This window comes from Heptranchias perlo, chromosome 2 (genome assembly GCF_035084215.1).
Source record: "Heptranchias perlo isolate sHepPer1 chromosome 2, sHepPer1.hap1, whole genome shotgun sequence".
NCBI lineage: Eukaryota > Metazoa > Chordata > Chondrichthyes > Hexanchiformes > Hexanchidae > Heptranchias > Heptranchias perlo.
The window spans coordinates 104235346-104256027 of NC_090326.1; the positions used below are offsets into that span (position 1 = coordinate 104235346).

The 20682-nt window shown below is 46.7% G+C and overlaps 16 non-coding genes across 16 annotated transcripts; all 16 read right to left on the reverse strand.

Moving 5' to 3' along the window:
* Positions 1 to 112: 112 nt before the first annotated feature.
* On the reverse strand, positions 113 to 184 carry trnam-cau (transfer RNA methionine (anticodon CAU)). Its single transcript has one exon. It is a non-coding gene; the product is annotated as a tRNA-Met (tRNA).
* A 938-nt stretch (positions 185 to 1122) lies between these two features.
* trnam-cau (transfer RNA methionine (anticodon CAU)) lies at positions 1123 to 1194 on the reverse strand. Its single transcript has one exon. It is a non-coding gene; the product is annotated as a tRNA-Met (tRNA).
* A 597-nt stretch (positions 1195 to 1791) lies between these two features.
* Positions 1792 to 1863, reverse strand: trnam-cau (transfer RNA methionine (anticodon CAU)). Its single transcript has one exon. It is a non-coding gene; the product is annotated as a tRNA-Met (tRNA).
* A 1607-nt stretch (positions 1864 to 3470) lies between these two features.
* On the reverse strand, positions 3471 to 3542 carry trnam-cau (transfer RNA methionine (anticodon CAU)). The gene has a single exon. It is a non-coding gene; the product is annotated as a tRNA-Met (tRNA).
* Positions 3543 to 6159: 2617 nt separating this feature from the next.
* Positions 6160 to 6231, reverse strand: trnam-cau (transfer RNA methionine (anticodon CAU)). The gene has a single exon. It is a non-coding gene; the product is annotated as a tRNA-Met (tRNA).
* A 597-nt stretch (positions 6232 to 6828) lies between these two features.
* On the reverse strand, positions 6829 to 6900 carry trnam-cau (transfer RNA methionine (anticodon CAU)). Its single transcript has one exon. It is a non-coding gene; the product is annotated as a tRNA-Met (tRNA).
* A 938-nt stretch (positions 6901 to 7838) lies between these two features.
* trnam-cau (transfer RNA methionine (anticodon CAU)) lies at positions 7839 to 7910 on the reverse strand. The gene has a single exon. It is a non-coding gene; the product is annotated as a tRNA-Met (tRNA).
* Positions 7911 to 8507: 597 nt separating this feature from the next.
* trnam-cau (transfer RNA methionine (anticodon CAU)) lies at positions 8508 to 8579 on the reverse strand. Its single transcript has one exon. It is a non-coding gene; the product is annotated as a tRNA-Met (tRNA).
* Positions 8580 to 9517: 938 nt separating this feature from the next.
* Positions 9518 to 9589, reverse strand: trnam-cau (transfer RNA methionine (anticodon CAU)). Its single transcript has one exon. It is a non-coding gene; the product is annotated as a tRNA-Met (tRNA).
* Positions 9590 to 11865: 2276 nt separating this feature from the next.
* On the reverse strand, positions 11866 to 11937 carry trnam-cau (transfer RNA methionine (anticodon CAU)). Its single transcript has one exon. It is a non-coding gene; the product is annotated as a tRNA-Met (tRNA).
* A 938-nt stretch (positions 11938 to 12875) lies between these two features.
* trnam-cau (transfer RNA methionine (anticodon CAU)) lies at positions 12876 to 12947 on the reverse strand. Its single transcript has one exon. It is a non-coding gene; the product is annotated as a tRNA-Met (tRNA).
* Positions 12948 to 15564: 2617 nt separating this feature from the next.
* Positions 15565 to 15636, reverse strand: trnam-cau (transfer RNA methionine (anticodon CAU)). The gene has a single exon. It is a non-coding gene; the product is annotated as a tRNA-Met (tRNA).
* A 1607-nt stretch (positions 15637 to 17243) lies between these two features.
* On the reverse strand, positions 17244 to 17315 carry trnam-cau (transfer RNA methionine (anticodon CAU)). Its single transcript has one exon. It is a non-coding gene; the product is annotated as a tRNA-Met (tRNA).
* Positions 17316 to 17912: 597 nt separating this feature from the next.
* On the reverse strand, positions 17913 to 17984 carry trnam-cau (transfer RNA methionine (anticodon CAU)). Its single transcript has one exon. It is a non-coding gene; the product is annotated as a tRNA-Met (tRNA).
* Positions 17985 to 18922: 938 nt separating this feature from the next.
* Positions 18923 to 18994, reverse strand: trnam-cau (transfer RNA methionine (anticodon CAU)). Its single transcript has one exon. It is a non-coding gene; the product is annotated as a tRNA-Met (tRNA).
* A 1607-nt stretch (positions 18995 to 20601) lies between these two features.
* On the reverse strand, positions 20602 to 20673 carry trnam-cau (transfer RNA methionine (anticodon CAU)). Its single transcript has one exon. It is a non-coding gene; the product is annotated as a tRNA-Met (tRNA).
* Between the last annotated feature and the right edge of the window lie 9 nt (positions 20674 to 20682).

Sequence of the window (20682 nt, forward strand, 5' to 3'; positions counted from 1 at the left end):
TGCAGCAATTCCCCACACCACTCGTTGCCATCACTTGACCCTTTGCTCAATGCCTCTCAGCTTTGATTGTGGACAGAAATCGAATGAGTTGTGAAAAAGTTCATCTTGATGCTAGCAGAGAATGGTTTCGATCCATTGACCTCTGGGTTATGGGCCCAGCACGCTTCCGCTGCGCCACTCTGCTCAGACATAATAGTGCACTGTTTCGCTGGGTCTGGCTTGCAAACCACCCTCTATTGCCACCTTTCTCGTTCATTCAGATCATCGCAACTTTGCAAATTGATGCAGCCATTCACATACGGCTAGCTGCCATCATTTCATCCTCCCAGAAATCTCACCCAACCTTCCTCCATTGATTCTCAACAGCAATTTGCTCACCCACCTACAAATATACTGCTAATATTTGCTTCACATGTTCTCCTGATCAACTTTTCTGCCAGTCAGTTTCACTCTCAACCTCACAATGCCCTACAAAGCTAACACAAATTTCTTCTCTTTGCAAGGACATCACTTCTTTTGCTTTTCACACCACTTTTTAGAATTACGCAAACAAGCACTTTGAAAAAGCTCACCTGACTACGGGCAGAGAATAGTTTCAATCTGATCACTGCAGCGCTATGGGTGACTACTGCTGTACCACTCTGCTTGCCAGCATGGTCTTGTTGAAGCCCTCCACCTGCTTTGTCCAGGACTCCCTCCTCCACCTTTGTCTTTGTAGCCTTCCCATCAGGTAATCTTTATTTTGTAAATTGATGCAGGCAGTCCACATACTACCAGTTGTCATCATATTATCGTGCCACAAGTCCATTTCCGCCCTCCTCTTTTCGTGGTTGTCAGGTAACTGCAAATATACCGGCAAAAACTGTTAGAAACACAGTGATACTGAGCTTGTGAGCAATCGAACTTGAGTGCCAACACTGCCCCCTAGCTGTCAAACCACACACTTGGCCAGCTTTCTCTTCTGAGCCTTCACATCCGACTGTCTTGACTTTGCAAGTGGACTGCAGGAAGTCCCCACACGACCAGTTGCCATGACTTCACCCTTTGCGAAGTGTCTTGCAGCCTCGCAACGTTGATTGTGGACATCAAATGAAAGTGCGGTGAAAAAGTTAATCACACTGCTAGCAGAGAATGGTTTCGATCCATTGACCTCTGGGTTATGGGCCCAGCACGCTGCCGCTGCGCCACTCTGCTCCGATCTGGCAAAACTATACTCCACGGTGTGCCTGGTTTTTAAACCGTCCTCTGTTGCCAGCTTGCTTTTCAGAGCTTTCATGGAATCATCGAATCACAATCCAGCCCTTCGTACCGGCTCTTTGAAAGAGCTATCCAATTAGTGTCACTCCCCTGCTCTTTCCCCATAGCCCTGCAAATTCTTCCACTTCAAGTATTTATCCAATTCCCTTTTGAAAGTTACTCTTGAATCTGCTTCCACCAGCATTTCAGGCAGTGCATTCCCGATCATAACAACTCGCTGCGTAAAATTGTTTACCTCATGTCGCCTCAATTCCCTGAAATCTGTGTCCTCTGGTTATCGACCCTTCTGCCACTGGAAGCAGTTTCTCCTTATTTACTCTAACAAAACCCTGCATGACTTTGAACACCTCGATCAAATCTCCCCTTAACCTTCTCTGCTCCACACATAAGACGATCTTCACTTTGCAAATGGATTGCAGCAATTCCCCACACCACTCGTTGCCATCACTTGACCCTTTGCTCAATGCCTCTCAGCCTCGCTGCTTTGATTGTGGACAGAAATCGAATGAGTTGTGAAAAAGTTGATCTTGATGCTAGCAGAGAATGGTTTCGATCCATTGACCTCTGGGTTATGGGCCCAGCACGCTTCCGCTGCGCCACTCTGCTCAGACATAAGAGTGCACTATTTCGCTGGGTCTGGCTTGCAAACCACCCTCTATTGCCACCTTTCTCGTTCATTCAGATCATCGCAACTTTGCAAATTGATGCAGCCATTCACATACGGCTAGCTGCCATCATTTCATCCTCCCAGAAATCTCACCCAACCTTCCTCCATTGATTCTCAACAGCAATTTGCTCACCCACCTACAAATATACTGCTAATATTTGCTTCACATGTTCTCCTGATCAACTTTTCTGCCAGTCAGTTTCACTCTCAACCTCACAATGCCCTGCAAAGCTAACACAAATTTCTTCTCTTTGCAAGGACATCACTTCTTTTGCTTTTCACACCACTTTTTAGAATTACGCAAACAAGCACTTTGAAAAAGCTCACCTGACTACGGGCAGAGAATAGTTTCAATCTGATCACTGCAGCGCTATGGGTGACTACTGCTGTACCACTCTGCTTGCCAGCATGGTCTTGTTGAAGCCCTCCACCTGCTTTGTCCAGGACTCCCTCCTCCACCTTTGTCTTTGCAGCCTTCCCATCAGGTAATCTTTACTTTGTAAATTGATGCAGGCAGTCCACATACTACCAGTTGTCATCATATTATCGTGCCACAAGTCCATTTCCGCCCTCCTCTTTTCGTGGTTGTCAGGTAACTGCAAATATACCGGCAAAAACTGTTAGAAACACAGTGATACTGAGCTTGTGAGCAATCGAACTTGAGTGCCAACACTGCCCCCTAGCTGTCAAACCACACACTTGGCCAGCTTTCTCTTCTGAGCCTTCACATCCGACTGTCTTGAGTTTGCAAGTGGACTGCAGGAATTCCCCACACGACCAGTTGCCATGACTTCACCCTTTGCGAAGTGTCTTGCAGCCTCGCAACGTTGATTGTGGACATCAAATGAAAGTGCGGTGAAAAAGTTAATCACACTGCTAGCAGAGAATGGTTTCGATCCATTGACCTCTGGGTTATGGACACAGCACGCTGCCGCTGCGCCACTCTGCTCCGATCTGGCAAAACTATACTCCACGGTGTGCCTGGTTTTTAAACCGTCCTCTGTTGCCAGCTTGCTTTTCAGAGCTTTCACAGAATCATCGAATCACAATCCAGCCCTTCGTACCGGCTCTTTGAAAGAGCTATCCAATTAGTGTCACTCCCCTGCTCTTTCCCCATAGCCCTGCAAATTCTTCCACTTCAAGTATTTATCCAATTCCCTTTTGAAAGTTACTCTTGAATCTGCTTCCACCAGCATTTCAGGCAGTGCATTCCCGATCATAACAACTCGCTGCGTAAAATTGTTTACCTCATGTCGCCTCAATTCCCTGAAATCTGTGTCCTCTGGTTATCGACCCTTCTGCCACTGGAAGCAGTTTCTCCTTATTTACTCTAACAAAACCCTGCATGACTTTGAACACCTCGATCAAATCTCCCCTTAACCTTCTCTGCTCCACACATAAGACGATCTTCACTTTGCAAATGGATTGCAGCAATTCCCCACACCACTCGTTGCCATCACTTGACCCTTTGCTCAATGCCTCTCAGCCTCGCTGCTTTGATTGTGGACAGAAATCGAATGAGTTGTGAAAAAATTGATCTTGATGCTAGCAGAGAATGGTTTCGATCCATTGACCTCTGGGTTATGGGCCCAGCACGCTTCCGCTGCGCCACTCTGCTCAGACATAAGAGTGCACTATTTCGCTCGGTCTGGCTTGCAAACCACCCTCTATTGCCACCTTTCTCGTTCATTCAGATCATCGCAACTTTGCAAATTGATGCAGCCATTCACATACGGCTAGCTGCCATCATTTCATCCTCCCAGAAATCTCACCCAACCTTCCTCCATTGATTCTCAACAGCAATTTGCTCACCCACCTGCAAATATACTGCTAATATTTGCTTCACATGTTCTCCTGATCAACTTTTCTGCCAGTCAGTTTCACTCTCAACCTCACAATGCCCTGCAAAGCTAACACAAATTTCTTCTCTTTGCAAGGACATCACTTCTTTTGCTTTTCACACCACTTTTTAGAATTACGCAAACAAGCACTTTGAAAAAGCTCACCTGACTACGGGCAGAGAATAGTTTCAATCTGATCACTGCAGCGCTATGGGTGACTACTGCTGTACCACTCTGCTTGCCAGCATGGTCTTGTTGAAGCCCTCCACCTGCTTTGTCCAGGACTCCCTCCTCCACCTTTGTCTTTGTAGCCTTCCCATCAGGTAATCTTTACTTTGTAAATTGATGCAGGCAGTCCACATACTACCAGTTGTCATCATATTATCGTGCCACAAGTCCATTTCCGCCCTCCTCTTTTCGTGGTTGTCAGGTAACTGCAAATATACCGGCAAAAACTGTTAGAAACACAGTGATACTGAGCTTGTGAGCAATCGAACTTGAGTGCCAACACTGCCCCCTAGCTGTCAAACCACACACTTGGCCAGCTTTCTCTTCTGAGCCTTCACATCCGACTGTCTTGACTTTGCAAGTGGACTGCAGGAAGTCCCCACACGACCAGTTGCCATGACTTCACCCTTTGCGAAGTGTCTTGCAGCCTCGCAACGTTGATTGTGGACATCAAATGAAAGTGCGGTGAAAAAGTTAATCACACTGCTAGCAGAGAATGGTTTCGATCCATTAACCTCTGGGTTATGGGCCCAGCACGCTGCCGCTGCGCCACTCTGCTCCGATCTGGCAAAACTATACTCCACGGTGTGCCTGGTTTTTAAACCGTCCTCTGTTGCCAGCTTGCTTTTCAGAGCTTTCATAGAATCATCGAATCACAATCCAGCCCTTCGTAACGGCTCTTTGAAAGAGCTATCCAATTAGTGTCACTCCCCTGCTCTTTCCCCATAGCCCTGCAAATTCTTCCACTTCAAGTATTTATCCAATTCCCTTTTGAAAGTTACTCTTGAATCTGCTTCCACCAGCATTTCAGGCAGTGCATTCCCGATCATAACAACTCGCTGCGTAAAATTGTTTACCTCATGTCGCCTCAATTCCCTGAAATCTGTGTCTTCTGGTTATCGACCCTTCTGCCACTGGAAGCAGTTTCTCCTTATTTACTCTAACAAAACCCTGCATGACTTTGAACACCTCGATCAAATCTCCCCTTAACCTTCTCTGCTCCACACATAAGACGATCTTCACTTTGCAAATGGATTGCAGCAATTCCCCACACCACTCGTTGCCATCACTTGACCCTTTGCTCAATGCCTCTCAGCCTCGCTGCTTTGATTGTGGACAGAAATCGAATGAGTTGTGAAAAAGTTGATCTTGATGCTAGCAGAGAATGGTTTCGACCCATTGACCTCTGGGTTATGGGCCCAGCACGCTTCCGCTGCGCCACTCTGCTCAGACATAAGAGTGCACTATTTCGCTGGGTCTGGCTTGCAAACCACCCTCTATTGCCACCTTTCTCGTTCATTCAGATCATCGCAACTTTGCAAATTGATGCAGCCATTCACATACGGCTAGCTGCCATCATTTCATCCTCCCAGAAATCTCACCCAACCTTCCTCCATTGATTCTCAACAGCAATTTGCTCACCCACCTGCAAATATACTGCTAATATTTGCTTCACATGTTCTCCTGATCAACTTTTCTGCCAGTCAGTTTCACTCTCAACCTCACAATGCCCTGCAAAGCTAACACAAATTTCTTCTCTTTGCAAGGACATCACTTCTTTTGCTTTTCACACCACTTTTTAGAATTACGCAAACAAGCACTTTGAAAAAGCTCACCTGACTACGGGCAGAGAATAGTTTCAATCTGATCACTGCAGCGCTATGGGTGACTACTGCTGTACCACTCTGCTTGCCAGCATGGTCTTGTTGAAGCCCTCCACCTGCTTTGTCCAGGACTCCCTCCTCCACCTTTGTCTTTGTAGCCTTCCCATCAGGTAATCTTTACTTTGTAAATTGATGCAGGCAGTCCACATACTACCAGTTGTCATCATATTATCGTGCCACAAGTCCATTTCCGCCCTCCTCTTTTCGTGGTTGTCAGGTAACTGCAAATATACCGGCAAAAACTGTTAGAAACACAGTGATACTGAGCTTGTGAGCAATCGAACTTGAGTGCCAACACTGCCCCCTAGCTGTCAAACCACACACTTGGCCAGCTTTCTCTTCTGAGCCTTCACATCCGACTGTCTTGACTTTGCAAGTGGACTGCAGGAAGTCCCCACACGACCAGTTGCCATGACTTCACCCTTTGCGAAGTGTCTTGCAGCCTCGCAACGTTGATTGTGGACATCAAATGAAAGTGCGGTGAAAAAGTTAATCACACTGCTAGCAGAGAATGGTTTCGATCCATTGACCTCTGGGTTATGGGCCCAGCACGCTGCCGCTGCGCCACTCTGCTCCAATCTGGCAAAACTATACTCCACGGTGTGCCTGGTTTTTAAAACGTCCTCTGTTGCCAGCTTGCTTTTCAGAGCTTTCATAGAATCATCGAATCACAATCCAGCCCTTCGTACCGGCTCTTTGAAGGAGCTATCCAATTAGTGTCACTCCCCTGCTCTTTCCCCATAGCCCTGCAAATTCTTCCACTTCAAGTATTTATCCAATTCCCTTTTGAAAGTTACTCTTGAATCTGCTTCCACCAGCATTTCAGGCAGTGCATTCCCGATCATAACAACTCGCTGCGTAAAATTGTTTACCTCATGTCGCCTCAATTCCCTGAAATCTGTGTCCTCTGGTTATCGACCCTTCTGCCACTGGAAGCAGTTTCTCCTTATTTACTCTAACAAAACCCTGCATGACTTTGAACACCTCGATCAAATCTCCCCTTAACCTTCTCTGCTCCACACATAAGACGATCTTCACTTTGCAAATGGATTGCAGCAATTCCCCACACCACTCGTTGCCATCACTTGACCCTTTGCTCAATGCCTCTCAGCCTCGCTGCTTTGATTGTGGACAGAAATCGAATGAGTTGTGAAAAAGTTGATCTTGATGCTAGCAGAGAATGGTTTCGATCCATTGACCTCTGGGTTATGGGCCCAGCACGCTTCCGCTGCGCCACTCTGCTCAGACATAAGAGTGCACTGTTTCGCTGGGTCTGGCTTGCAAACCACCCTCTATTGCCACCTTTCTCGTTCATTCAGATCATCGCAACTTTGCAAATTGATGCAGCCATTCACATACGGCTAGCTGCCATCATTTCATCCTCCCAGAAATCTCACCCAACCTTCCTCCATTGATTCTCAACAGCAATTTGCTCACCCACCTACAAATATACTGCTAATATTTGCTTCACATGTTCTCCTGATCAACTTTTCTGCCAGTCAGTTTCACTCTCAACCTCACAATGCCCTACAAAGCTAACACAAATTTCTTCTCTTTGCAAGGACATCACTTCTTTTGCTTTTCACACCACTTTTTAGAATTACGCAAACAAGCACTTTGAAAAAGCTCACCTGACTACGGGCAGAGAATAGTTTCAATCTGATCACTGCAGCGCTATGGGTGACTACTGCTGTACCACTCTGCTTGCCAGCATGGTCTTGTTGAAGCCCTCCACCTGCTTTGTCCAGGACTCCCTCCTCCACCTTTGTCTTTGTAGCCTTCCCATCAGGTAATCTTTACTTTGTAAATTGATGCAGGCAGTCCACATACTACCAGTTGTCATCATATTATCGTGCCACAAGTCCATTTCCGCCCTCCTCTTTTCGTGGTTGTCAGGTAACTGCAAATATACCGGCAAAAACTGTTAGAAACACAGTGATACTGAGCTTGTGAGCAATCGAACTTGAGTGCCAACACTGCCCCCTAGCTGTCAAACCACACACTTGGCCAGCTTTCTCTTCTGAGCCTTCACATCCGACTGTCTTGACTTTGCAAGTGGACTGCAGGAAGTCCCCACACGACCAGTTGCCATGACTTCACCCTTTGCGAAGTGTCTTGCAGCCTCGCAACGTTGATTGTGGACATCAAATGAAAGTGCGGTGAAAAAGTTAATCACACTGCTAGCAGAGAATGGTTTCGATCCATTGACCTCTGGGTTATGGGCCCAGCACGCTGCCGCTGCGCCACTCTGCTCCAATCTGGCAAAACTATACTCCACGGTGTGCCTGGTTTTTAAAACGTCCTCTGTTGCCAGCTTGCTTTTCAGAGCTTTCATAGAATCATCGAATCACAATCCAGCCCTTCGTACCGGCTCTTTGAAGGAGCTATCCAATTAGTGTCACTCCCCTGCTCTTTCCCCATAGCCCTGCAAATTCTTCCACTTCAAGTATTTATCCAATTCCCTTTTGAAAGTTACTCTTGAATCTGCTTCCACCAGCATTTCAGGCAGTGCATTCCCGATCATAACAACTCGCTGCGTAAAATTGTTTACCTCATTTCGCCTCAATTCCCTGAAATCTGTGTCCTCTGGTTATCGACCCTTCTGCCACTGGAAGCAGTTTCTCCTTATTTACTCTAACAAAACCCTGCATGACTTTGAACACCTCGATCAAATCTCCCCTTAACCTTCTCTGCTCCACACATAAGACGATCTTCACTTTGCAAATGGATTGCAGCAATTCCCCACACCACTCGTTGCCATCACTTGACCCTTTGCTCAATGCCTCTCAGCCTCGCTGCTTTGATTGTGGACAGAAATCGAATGAGTTGTGAAAAAGTTGATCTTGATGCTAGCAGAGAATGGTTTCGATCCATTGACCTCTGGGTTATGGGCCCAGCACGCTTCCGCTGCGCCACTCTGCTCAGACATAAGAGTGCACTATTTCGCTGGGTCTGGCTTGCAAACCACCCTCTATTGCCACCTTTCTCGTTCATTCAGATCATCGCAACTTTGCAAATTGATGCAGCCATTCACATACGGCTAGCTGCCATCATTTCATCCTCCCAGAAATCTCACCCAACCTTCCTCCATTGATTCTCAACAGCAATTTGCTCACCCACCTACAAATATACTGCTAATATTTGCTTCACATGTTCTCCTGATCAACTTTTCTGCCAGTCAGTTTCACTCTCAACCTCACAATGCCCTGCAAAGCTAACACAAATTTCTTCTCTTTGCAAGGACATCACTTCTTTTGCTTTTCACACCACTTTTTAGAATTACGCAAACAAGCACTTTGAAAAAGCTCACCTGACTACGGGCAGAGAATAGTTTCAATCTGATCACTGCAGCGCTATGGGTGACTACTGCTGTACCACTCTGCTTGCCAGCATGGTCTTGTTGAAGCCCTCCACCTGCTTTGTCCAGGACTCCCTCCTCCACCTTTGTCTTTGTAGCCTTCCCATCAGGTAATCTTTACTTTGTAAATTGATGCAGGCAGTCCACATACTACCAGTTGTCATCATATTATCGTGCCACAAGTCCATTTCCGCCCTCCTCTTTTCGTGGTTGTCAGGTAACTGCAAATATACCGGCAAAAACTGTTAGAAACACAGTGATACTGAGCTTGTGAGCAATCGAACTTGAGTGCCAACACTGCCCCCTAGCTGTCAAACCACACACTTGGCCAGCTTTCTCTTCTGAGCCTTCACATCCGACTGTCTTGACTTTGCAAGTGGACTGCAGGAAGTCCCCACACGACCAGTTGCCATGACTTCACCCTTTGCGAAGTGTCTTGCAGCCTCGCAACGTTGATTGTGGACATCAAATGAAAGTGCGGTGAAAAAGTTAATCACACTGCTAGCAGAGAATGGTTTCGATCCATTGACCTCTGGGTTATGGGCCCAGCACGCTGCCGCTGCGCCACTCTGCTCCGATCTGGCAAAACTATACTCCACGGTGTGCCTGGTTTTTAAACCGTCCTCTGTTGCCAGCTTGCTTTTCAGAGCTTTCATAGAATCATCGAATCACAATCCAGCCCTTCGTACCGGCTCTTTGAAAGAGCTATCCAATTAGTGTCACTCCCCTGCTCTTTCCCCATAGCCCTGCAAATTCTTCCACTTCAAGTATTTATCCAATTCCCTTTTGAAAGTTACTCTTGAATCTGCTTCCACCAGCATTTCAGGCAGTGCATTCCCGATCATAACAACTCGCTGCGTAAAATTGTTTACCTCATGTCGCCTCAATTCCCTGAAATCTGTGTCCTCTGGTTATCGACCCTTCTGCCACTGGAAGCAGTTTCTCCTTATTTACTCTAACAAAACCCTGCATGACTTTGAACACCTCGATCAAATCTCCCCTTAACCTTCTCTGCTCCACACATAAGACGATCTTCACTTTGCAAATGGATTGCAGCAATTCCCCACACCACTCGTTGCCATCACTTGACCCTTTGCTCAATGCCTCTCAGCCTCGCTGCTTTGATTGTGGACAGAAATCGAATGAGTTGTGAAAAAATTGATCTTGATGCTAGCAGAGAATGGTTTCGATCCATTGACCTCTGGGTTATGGGCCCAGCACGCTTCTGCTGCGCCACTCTGCTCAGACATAAGAGTTCACTATTTCGCTGGGTCTGGCTTGCAAACCACCCTCTATTGCCACCTTTCTCGTTCATTCAGATCATCGCAACTTTTCAAATTGATGCAGCCATTCACATACGGCTCGCTGCCATCATTTCATCCTCCCAGAAATCTCACCCAACCTTCCTCCATTGATTCTCAACAGCAATTTGCTCACCCACCTACAAATATACTGCTAATATTTGCTTCACATGTTCTCCTGATCAACTTTTCTGCCAGTCAGTTTCACTCTCAACCTCACAATGCCCTGCAAAGCTAACACAAATTTCTTCTCTTTGCAAGGACATCACTTCTTTTGCTTTTCACACCACTTTTTAGAATTACGCAAACAAGCACTTTGAAAAAGCTCACCTGACTACGGGCAGAGAATAGTTTCAATCTGATCACTGCAGCGCTATGGGTGACTACTGCTGTACCACTCTGCTTGCCAGCATGGTCTTGTTGAAGCCCTCCACCTGCTTTGTCCAGGACTCCCTCCTCCACCTTTGTCTTTGTAGCCTTCCCATCAGGTAATCTTTACTTTGTAAATTGATGCAGGCAGTCCACATACTACCAGTTGTCATCATATTATCGTGCCACAAGTCCATTTCCGCCCTCCTCTTTTCGTGGTTGTCAGGTAACTGCAAATATACCGGCAAAAACTGTTAGAAACACAGTGATACTGAGCTTGTGAGCAATCGAACTTGAGTGCCAACACTGCCCCCTAGCTGTCAAACCACACACTTGGCCAGCTTTCTCTTCTGAGCCTTCACATCCGACTGTCTTGACTTTGCAAGTGGACTGCAGGAAGTCCCCACACGACCAGTTGCCATGACTTCACCCTTTGCGAAGTGTCTTGCAGCCTCGCAACGTTGATTGTGGACATCAAATGAAAGTGCGGTGAAAAAGTTAATCACACTGCTAGCAGAGAATGGTTTCAATCCATTGACCTCTGGGTTATGGGCCCAGCACGCTGCCGCTGCGCCACTCTGCTCCGATCTGGCAAAACTATACTCCACGGTGTGCCTGGTTTTTAAACCGTCCTCTGTTGCCAGCTTGCTTTTCAGAGCTTTCATAGAATCATCGAATCACAATCCAGCCCTTCGTACCGGCTCTTTGAAAGAGCTATCCAATTAGTGTCACTCCCCTGCTCTTTCCCCATAGCCCTGCAAATTCTTCCACTTCAAGTATTTATCCAATTCCCTTTTGAAAGTTACTCTTGAATCTGCTTCCACCAGCATTTCAGGCAGTGCATTCCCGATCATAACAACTCGCTGCGTAAAATTGTTTACCTCATTTCGCCTCAATTCCCTGAAATCTGTGTCCTCTGGTTATCGACCCTTCTGCCACTGGAAGCAGTTTCTCCTTATTTACTCTAACAAAACCCTGCATGACTTTGAACACCTCGATCAAATCTCCCCTTAACCTTCTCTGCTCCACACATAAGACGATCTTCACTTTGCAAATGGATTGCAGCAATTCCCCACACCACTCGTTGCCATCACTTGACCCTTTGCTCAATGCCTCTCAGCCTCGCTGCTTTGATTGTGGACAGAAATCGAATGAGTTGTGAAAAAGTTGATCTTGATGCTAGCAGAGAATGGTTTCGATCCATTGACCTCTGGGTTATGGGCCCAGCACGCTTCCGCTGCGCCACTCTGCTCAGACATAAGAGTGCACTATTTCGCTGGGTCTGGCTTGCAAACCACCCTCTATTGCCACCTTTCTCGTTCATTCAGATCATCGCAACTTTGCAAATTGATGCAGCCATTCACATACGGCTAGCTGCCATCATTTCATCCTCCCAGAAATCTCACCCAACCTTCCTCCATTGATTCTCAACAGCAATTTGCTCACCCACCTACAAATATACTGCTAATATTTGCTTCACATGTTCTCCTGATCAACTTTTCTGCCAGTCAGTTTCACTCTCAACCTCACAATGCCCTGCAAAGCTAACACAAATTTCTTCTCTTTGCAAGGACATCACTTCTTTTGCTTTTCACACCACTTTTTAGAATTACGCAAACAAGCACTTTGAAAAAGCTCACCTGACTACGGGCAGAGAATAGTTTCAATCTGATCACTGCAGCGCTATGGGTGACTACTGCTGTACCACTCTGCTTGCCAGCATGGTCTTGTTGAAGCCCTCCACCTGCTTTGTCCAGGACTCCCTCCTCCACCTTTGTCTTTGTAGCCTTCCCATCAGGTAATCTTTACTTTGTAAATTGATGCAGGCAGTCCACATACTACCAGTTGTCATCATATTATCGTGCCACAAGTCCATTTCCGCCCTCCTCTTTTCGTGGTTGTCAGGTAACTGCAAATATACCGGCAAAAACTGTTAGAAACACAGTGATACTGAGCTTGTGAGCAATCGAACTTGAGTGCCAACACTGCCCCCTAGCTGTCAAACCACACACTTGGCCAGCTTTCTCTTCTGAGCCTTCACATCCGACTGTCTTGACTTTGCAAGTGGACTGCAGGAAGTCCCCACACGACCAGTTGCCATGACTTCACCCTTTGCGAAGTGTCTTGCAGCCTCGCAACGTTGATTGTGGACATCAAATGAAAGTGCGGTGAAAAAGTTAATCACACTGCTAGCAGAGAATGGTTTCGATCCATTGACCTCTGGGTTATGGGCCCAGCACGCTGCCGCTGCGCCACTCTGCTCCGATCTGGCAAAACTATACTCCACGGTGTGCCTGGTTTTTAAACCGTCCTCTGTTGCCAGCTTGCTTTTCAGAGCTTTCATAGAATCATCGAATCACAATCCAGCCCTTCGTACCGGCTCTTTGAAAGAGCTATCCAATTAGTGTCACTCCCCTGCTCTTTCCCCATAGCCCTGCAAATTCTTCCACTTCAAGTATTTATCCAATTCCCTTTTGAAAGTTACTCTTGAATCTGCTTCCACCAGCATTTCAGGCAGTGCATTCCCGATCATAACAACTCGCTGCGTAAAATTGTTTACCTCATGTCGCCTCAATTCCCTGAAATCTGTGTCCTCTGGTTATCGACCCTTCTGCCACTGGAAGCAGTTTCTCCTTATTTACTCTAACAAAACCCTGCATGACTTTGAACACCTCGATCAAATCTCCCCTTAACCTTCTCTGCTCCACACATAAGACGATCTTCACTTTGCAAATGGATTGCAGCAATTCCCCACACCACTCGTTGCCATCACTTGACCCTTTGCTCAATGCCTCTCAGCCTCGCTGCTTTGATTGTGGACAGAAATCGAATGAGTTGTGAAAAAATTGATCTTGATGCTAGCAGAGAATGGTTTCGATCCATTGACCTCTGGGTTATGGGCCCAGCACGCTTCTGCTGCGCCACTCTGCTCAGACATAAGAGTTCACTATTTCGCTGGGTCTGGCTTGCAAACCACCCTCTATTGCCACCTTTCTCGTTCATTCAGATCATCGCAACTTTTCAAATTGATGCAGCCATTCACATACGGCTCGCTGCCATCATTTCATCCTCCCAGAAATCTCACCCAACCTTCCTCCATTGATTCTCAACAGCAATTTGCTCACCCACCTACAAATATACTGCTAATATTTGCTTCACATGTTCTCCTGATCAACTTTTCTGCCAGTCAGTTTCACTCTCAACCTCACAATGCCCTGCAAAGCTAACACAAATTTCTTCTCTTTGCAAGGACATCACTTCTTTTGCTTTTCACACCACTTTTTAGAATTACGCAAACAAGCACTTTGAAAAAGCTCACCTGACTACGGGCAGAGAATAGTTTCAATCTGATCACTGCAGCGCTATGGGTGACTACTGCTGTACCACTCTGCTTGCCAGCATGGTCTTGTTGAAGCCCTCCACCTGCTTTGTCCAGGACTCCCTCCTCCACCTTTGTCTTTGTAGCCTTCCCATCAGGTAATCTTTACTTTGTAAATTGATGCAGGCAGTCCACATACTACCAGTTGTCATCATATTATCGTGCCACAAGTCCATTTCCGCCCTCCTCTTTTCGTGGTTGTCAGGTAACTGCAAATATACCGGCAAAAACTGTTAGAAACACAGTGATACTGAGCTTGTGAGCAATCGAACTTGAGTGCCAACACTGCCCCCAAGCTGTCAAACCACACACTTGGCCAGCTTTCTCTTCTGAGCCTTCACATCCGACTGTCTTGACTTTGCAAGTGGACTGCAGGAAGTCCCCACACGACCAGTTGCCATGACTTCACCCTTTGCGAAGTGTCTTGCAGCCTCGCAACGTTGATTGTGGACATCAAATGAAAGTGCGGTGAAAAAGTTAATCACACTGCTAGCAGAGAATGGTTTCGATCCATTGACCTCTGGGTTATGGGCCCAGCACGCTGCCGCTGCGCCGCTCTGCTCAGACATAAGAGTGCACTATTTCGCTGGGTCTGGCTTGCAAACCACCCTCTATTGCCACCTTTCTCGTTCATTCAGATCATCGCAACTTTGCAAATTGATGCAGCCATTCACATACGGCTAGCTGCCATCATTTCATCCTCCCAGAAATCTCACCCAACCTTCCTCCATTGATTCTCAACAGCAATTTGCTCACCCACCTACAAATATACTGCTAATATTTGCTTCACATGTTCTCCTGATCAACTTTTCTGCCAGTCAGTTTCACTCTCAACCTCACAATGCCCTGCAAAGCTAACACAAATTTCTTCTCTTTGCAAGGACATCACTTCTTTTGCTTTTCACACCACTTTTTAGAATTACGCAAACAAGCACTTTGAAAAAGCTCACCTGACTACGGGCAGAGAATAGTTTCAATCTGATCACTGCAGCGCTATGGGTGACTACTGCTGTACCACTCTGCTTGCCAGCATGGTCATGTTGAAGCCCTCCACCTGCTTTGTCCAGGACTCCCTCCTCCACCTTTGTCTTTGTAGCCTTCCCATCAGGTAATCTTTACTTTGTAAATTGATGCAGGCAGTCCACATACTACCAGTTGTCATCATATTATCGTGCCACAAGTCCATTTCCGCCCTCCTCTTTTCGTGGTTGTCAGGTAACTGCAAATATACCGGCAAAAACTGTTAGAAACACAGTGATACTGAGCTTGTGAGCAATCGAACTTGAGTGCCAACACTGCCCCCTAGCTGTCAAACCACACACTTGGCCAGCTTTCTCTTCTGAGCCTTCACATCCGACTGTCTTGACTTTGCAAGTGGACTGCAGGAAGTCCCCACACGACCAGTTGCCATGACTTCACCCTTTGCGAAGTGTCTTGCAGCCTCGCAACGTTGATTGTGGACATCAAATGAAAGTGCGGTGAAAAAGTTAATCACACTGCTAGCAGAGAATGGTTTCGATCCATTGACCTCTGGGTTATGGGCCCAGCACGCTGCCGCTGCGCCACTCTGCTCCGATCTGGCAAAACTATACTCCACGGTGTGCCTGGTTTTTAAACCGTCCTCTGTTGCCAGCTTGCTTTTCAGAGCTTTCATAGAATCATCGAATCACAATCCAGCCCTTCGTACCGGCTCTTTGAAAGAGCTATCCAATTAGTGTCACTCCCCTGCTCTTTCCCCATAGCCCTGCAAATTCTTCCACTTCAAGTATTTATCCAATTCCCTTTTGAAAGTTACTCTTGAATCTGCTTCCACCAGCATTTCAGGCAGTGCATTCCCGATCATAACAACTCGCTGCGTAAAATTGTTTACCTCATGTCGCCTCAATTCCCTGAAATCTGTGTCCTCTGGTTATCGACCCTTCTGCCACTGGAAGCAGTTTCTCCTTATTTACTCTAACAAAACCCTGCATGACTTTGAACACCTCGATCAAATCTCCCCTTAACCTTCTCTGCTCCACACATAAGACGATCTTCACTTTGCAAATGGATTGCAGCAATTCCCCACACCACTCGTTGCCATCACTTGACCCTTTGCTCAATGCCTCTCAGCCTCGCTGCTTTGATTGTGGACAGAAATCGAATGAGTTGTGAAAAAATTGATCTTGATGCTAGCAGAGAATGGTTTCGACCCATTGACCTCTGGGTTATGGGCCCAGCACGCTTCCGCTGCGCCACTCTGCTCAGACATAAGAGTGCACTATTTCGCTGGGTCTGGCTTGCAAACCACCCTCTATTGCCACCTTTCTCGTTCATTCAGATCATCGCAACTTTGCAAATTGATGCAGCCATTCACATACGGCTAGCTGCCATCATTTCATCCTCCCAGAAATCTCACCCAACCTTCCTCCATTGATTCTCAACAGCAATTTGCTCACCCACCTACAAATATACTGCTAATATTTGCTTCACATGTTCTCCTGATCAACTTTTCTGCCAGTCAGTTTCACTCTCAACCTCACAATGCCCTGCAAAGCTAACACAAATTTCTTCTCTTTGCAAGGACATCACTTCTTTTGCTTTTCACACCACTTTTTAGAATTACGCAAACAAGCACTTTGAAAAAGCTCACCTGACTACGGGCAGAGAATAGTTTCAATCTGATCACTGCAGCGCTATGGGTGACTACTGCTGTACCACTCTGCTTGCCAGCATGGTCTTGTTGAAGCCCTCCACCTGCTTTGTCCAGGACTCCCTCCTCCACCTTTGTCTTTGTAGCCTTCCCATCAGGTAATCTTTACTTTGTAAATTGATGCAGGCAGTCCACATACTACCAGTTGTCATCATATTATCGTGCCACAAGTCCATTTCCGCCCTCCTCTTTTCGTGGTTGTCAGGTAACTGCAAATATACCGGCAAAAACTGTTAGAAACACAGTGATACTGAGCTTGTGAGCAATCGAACTTGAGTGCCAACACTGCCCCCTAGCTGTCAAACCACACACTTGGCCAGCTTTCTCTTCTGAGCCTTCACATCCGACTGTCTTGACTTTGCAAGTGGACTGCAGGAAGTCCCCACACGACCAGTTGCCATGACTTCACCCTTTGCGAAGTGTCTTGCAGCCTCGCAACGTTGATTGTGGACATCAAATGAAAGTGCGGTGAAAAAGTTAATCACACTGCTAGCAGAGAATGGTTTCGATCCATTGACCTCTGGGTTATGGGCCCAGCACGCTGCCGCTGCGCCACTCTGCTCCAATCTGGCAAAACTATACTCCACGGTGTGCCTGGTTTTTAAACCGTCCTCTGTTGCCAGCTTGCTTTTCAGAGCTTTCATAGAATCATCGAATCACAATCCAGCCCTTCGTACCGGCTCTTTGAAAGAGCTATCCAATTAGTGTCACTCCCCTGCTCTTTCCCCATAGCCCTGCAAATTCTTCCACTTCAAGTATTTATCCAATTCCCTTTTGAAAGTTACTCTTGAATCTGCTTCCACCAGCATTTCAGGCAGTGCATTCCCGATCATAACAACTCGCTGCGTAAAATTGTTTACCTCATGTCGCCTCAATTCCCTGAAATCTGTGTCCTCTGGTTATCGACCCTTCTGCCACTGGAAGCAGTTTCTCCTTATTTACTCTAACAAAACCCTGCATGACTTTGAACACCTCGATCAAATCTCCCCTTAACCTTCTCTGCTCCACACATAAGACGATCTTCACTTTGCAAATGGATTGCAGCAATTCCCCACACCACTCGTTGCCATCACTTGACCCTTTGCTCAATGCCTCTCAGCCTCGCTGCTTTGATTGTGGACAGAAATCGAATGAGTTGTGAAAAAGTTGATCTTGATGCTAGCAGAGAATGGTTTCGATCCATTGACCTCTGGGTTATGGGCCCAGCACGCTTCCGCTGCGCCACTCTGCTCAGACATAAGAGTGCACTATTTCGCTGGGTCTGGCTTGCAAACCACCCTCTATTGCCACCTTTCTCGTTCATTCAGATCATCGCAACTTTGCAAATTGATGCAGCCATTCACATACGGCTAGCTGCCATCATTTCATCCTCCCAGAAATCTCACCCAACCTTCCTCCATTGATTCTCAACAGCAATTTGCTCACCCACCTACAAATATACTGCTAATATTTGCTTCACATGTTCTCCTGATCAACTTTTCTGCCAGTCAGTTTCACTCTCAACCTCACAATGCCCTGCAAAGCTAACACAAATTTCTTCTCTTTGCAAGGACATCACTTCTTTTGCTTTTCACACCACTTTTTAGAATTACGCAAACAAGCACTTTGAAAAAGCTCACCTGACTACGGGCAGAGAATAGTTTCAATCTGATCACTGCAGCGCTATGGGTGACTACTGCTGTACCACTCTGCTTGCCAGCATGGTCTTGTTGAAGCCCTCCACCTGCTTTGTCCAGGACTCCCTCCTCCACCTTTGTCTTTGTAGCCTTCCCATCAGGTAATCTTTACTTTGTAAATTGATGCAGGCAGTCCACATACTACCAGTTGTCATCATATTATCGTGCCACAAGTCCATTTCCGCCCTCCTCTTTTCGTGGTTGTCAGGTAACTGCAAATATACCGGCAAAAACTGTTAGAAACACAGTGATACTGAGCTTGTGAGCAATCGAACTTGAGTGCCAACACTGCCCCCTAGCTGTCAAACCACACACTTGGCCAGCTTTCTCTTCTGAGCCTTCACATCCGACTGTCTTGACTTTGCAAGTGGACTGCAGGAAGTCCCCACACGACCAGTTGCCATGACTTCACCCTTTGCGAAGTGTCTTGCAGCCTCGCAACGTTGATTGTGGACATCAAATGAAAGTGCGGTGAAAAAGTTAATCACACTGCTAGCAGAGAATGGTTTCGATCCATTGACCTCTGGGTTATGGGCCCAGCACGCTGCCGCTGCGCCACTCTGCTGCTTTCTGGCAAAACTATCCTCCACGGTGTGCCTGGTTTTTAAACCGTCCTCTGTTGCCAGCTTGCTTTTCAGAGCTTTCATCGAATCATCGAATCACAATCCAGCCCTTCGTACCGGCTCTTTGAAAGAGCTATCCAATTAGTGTCACTCCCCTGCTCTTTCCCCATAGCCCTGCAAATTCTTCCACTTCAAGTATTTATCCAATTCCCTTTTGAAAGTTACTCTTGAATCTGCTTCCACCAGCATTTCAGGCAGTGCATTCCCGATCATAACAACTCGCTGCGTAAAATTGTTTACCTCATGTCGCCTCAATTCCCTGAAATCTGTGTCCTCTGGTTATCGACCCTTCTGCCACTGGAAGCAGTTTCTCCTTATTTACTCTAACAAAACCCTGCATGACTTTGAACACCTCGATCAAATCTCCCCTTAACCTTCTCTGCTCCACACATAAGACGATCTTCACTTTGCAAATGGATTGCAGCAATTCCCCACACCACTCGTTGCCATCACTTGACACTTTGCTCAATGCCTCTCAGCCTCGCTGCTTTGATTGTGGACAGAAATCGAATGAGTTGTGAAAAAGTTGATCTTGATGCTAGCAGAGAATGGTTTCGATCCATTGACCTCTGGGTTATGGCCCCAGCACGCTTCCGCTGCACCACTCTGCTCAGACGTAAGAGTGCACTATTTCGCTGGGTCTGGCTTGCAAACCACCCTCTATTGCCACCTTTCTCGTTCATTCAGATCATCGCAACTTTGCAAATTGATGCAGCCATTCACATACGGCTAGCTGCCATCATTTCATCCTCCCAGAAATCTCACCCAACCTTCCTCCATTGATTCTCAACAGCAATTTACTCACCCACCTACAAATATACTGCTAATATTTGCTTCACATGTTCTCCTGATCAACTTTTCTGCCAGTCAGTTTCACTCTCAACCTCACAATGCCCTGCAAAGCTAACACAAATTTCTTCTCTTTGCAAGGACATCACTTCTTTTGCTTTTCACACCACTTTTTAGAATTACGCAAACAAGCACTTTGAAAAAGCTCACCTGACTACGGGCAGAGAATAGTTTCAATCTGATCACTGCAGCGCTATGGGTGACTACTGCTGTACCACTCTGCTTGCCAGCATGGTCTTGTTGAAGCCCTCCACCTGCTTTGTCCAGGACTCCCTCCTCCACCTTTGTCTTTGTAGCCTTCCCATCAGGTAATCTTTACTTTGTAAATTGATGCAGGCAGTCCACATACTACCAGTTGTCATCATATTATCGTGCCACAAGTCCATTTCCGCCCTCCTCTTTTCGTGGTTGTCAGGTAACTGCAAATATACCGGCAAAAACTGTTAGAAACACAGTGATACTGAGCTTGTGAGCAATCGAACTTGAGTGCCAACACTGCCCCCTAGCTGTCAAACCACACACTTGGCCAGCTTTCTCTTCTGAGCCTTCACATCCGACTGTCTTGACTTTGCAAGTGGACTGCAGGAAGTCCCCACACGACCAGTTGCCATGACTTCACCCTTTGCGAAGTGTCTTGCAGCCTCGCAACGTTGATTGTGGACATCAAATGAAAGTGCGGTGAAAAAGTTAATCACACTGCTAGCAGAGAATGGTTTCGATCCATTGACCTCTGGGTTATGGGCCCAGCACGCTGCCGCTGCGCCACTCTGCTCCGATCTGG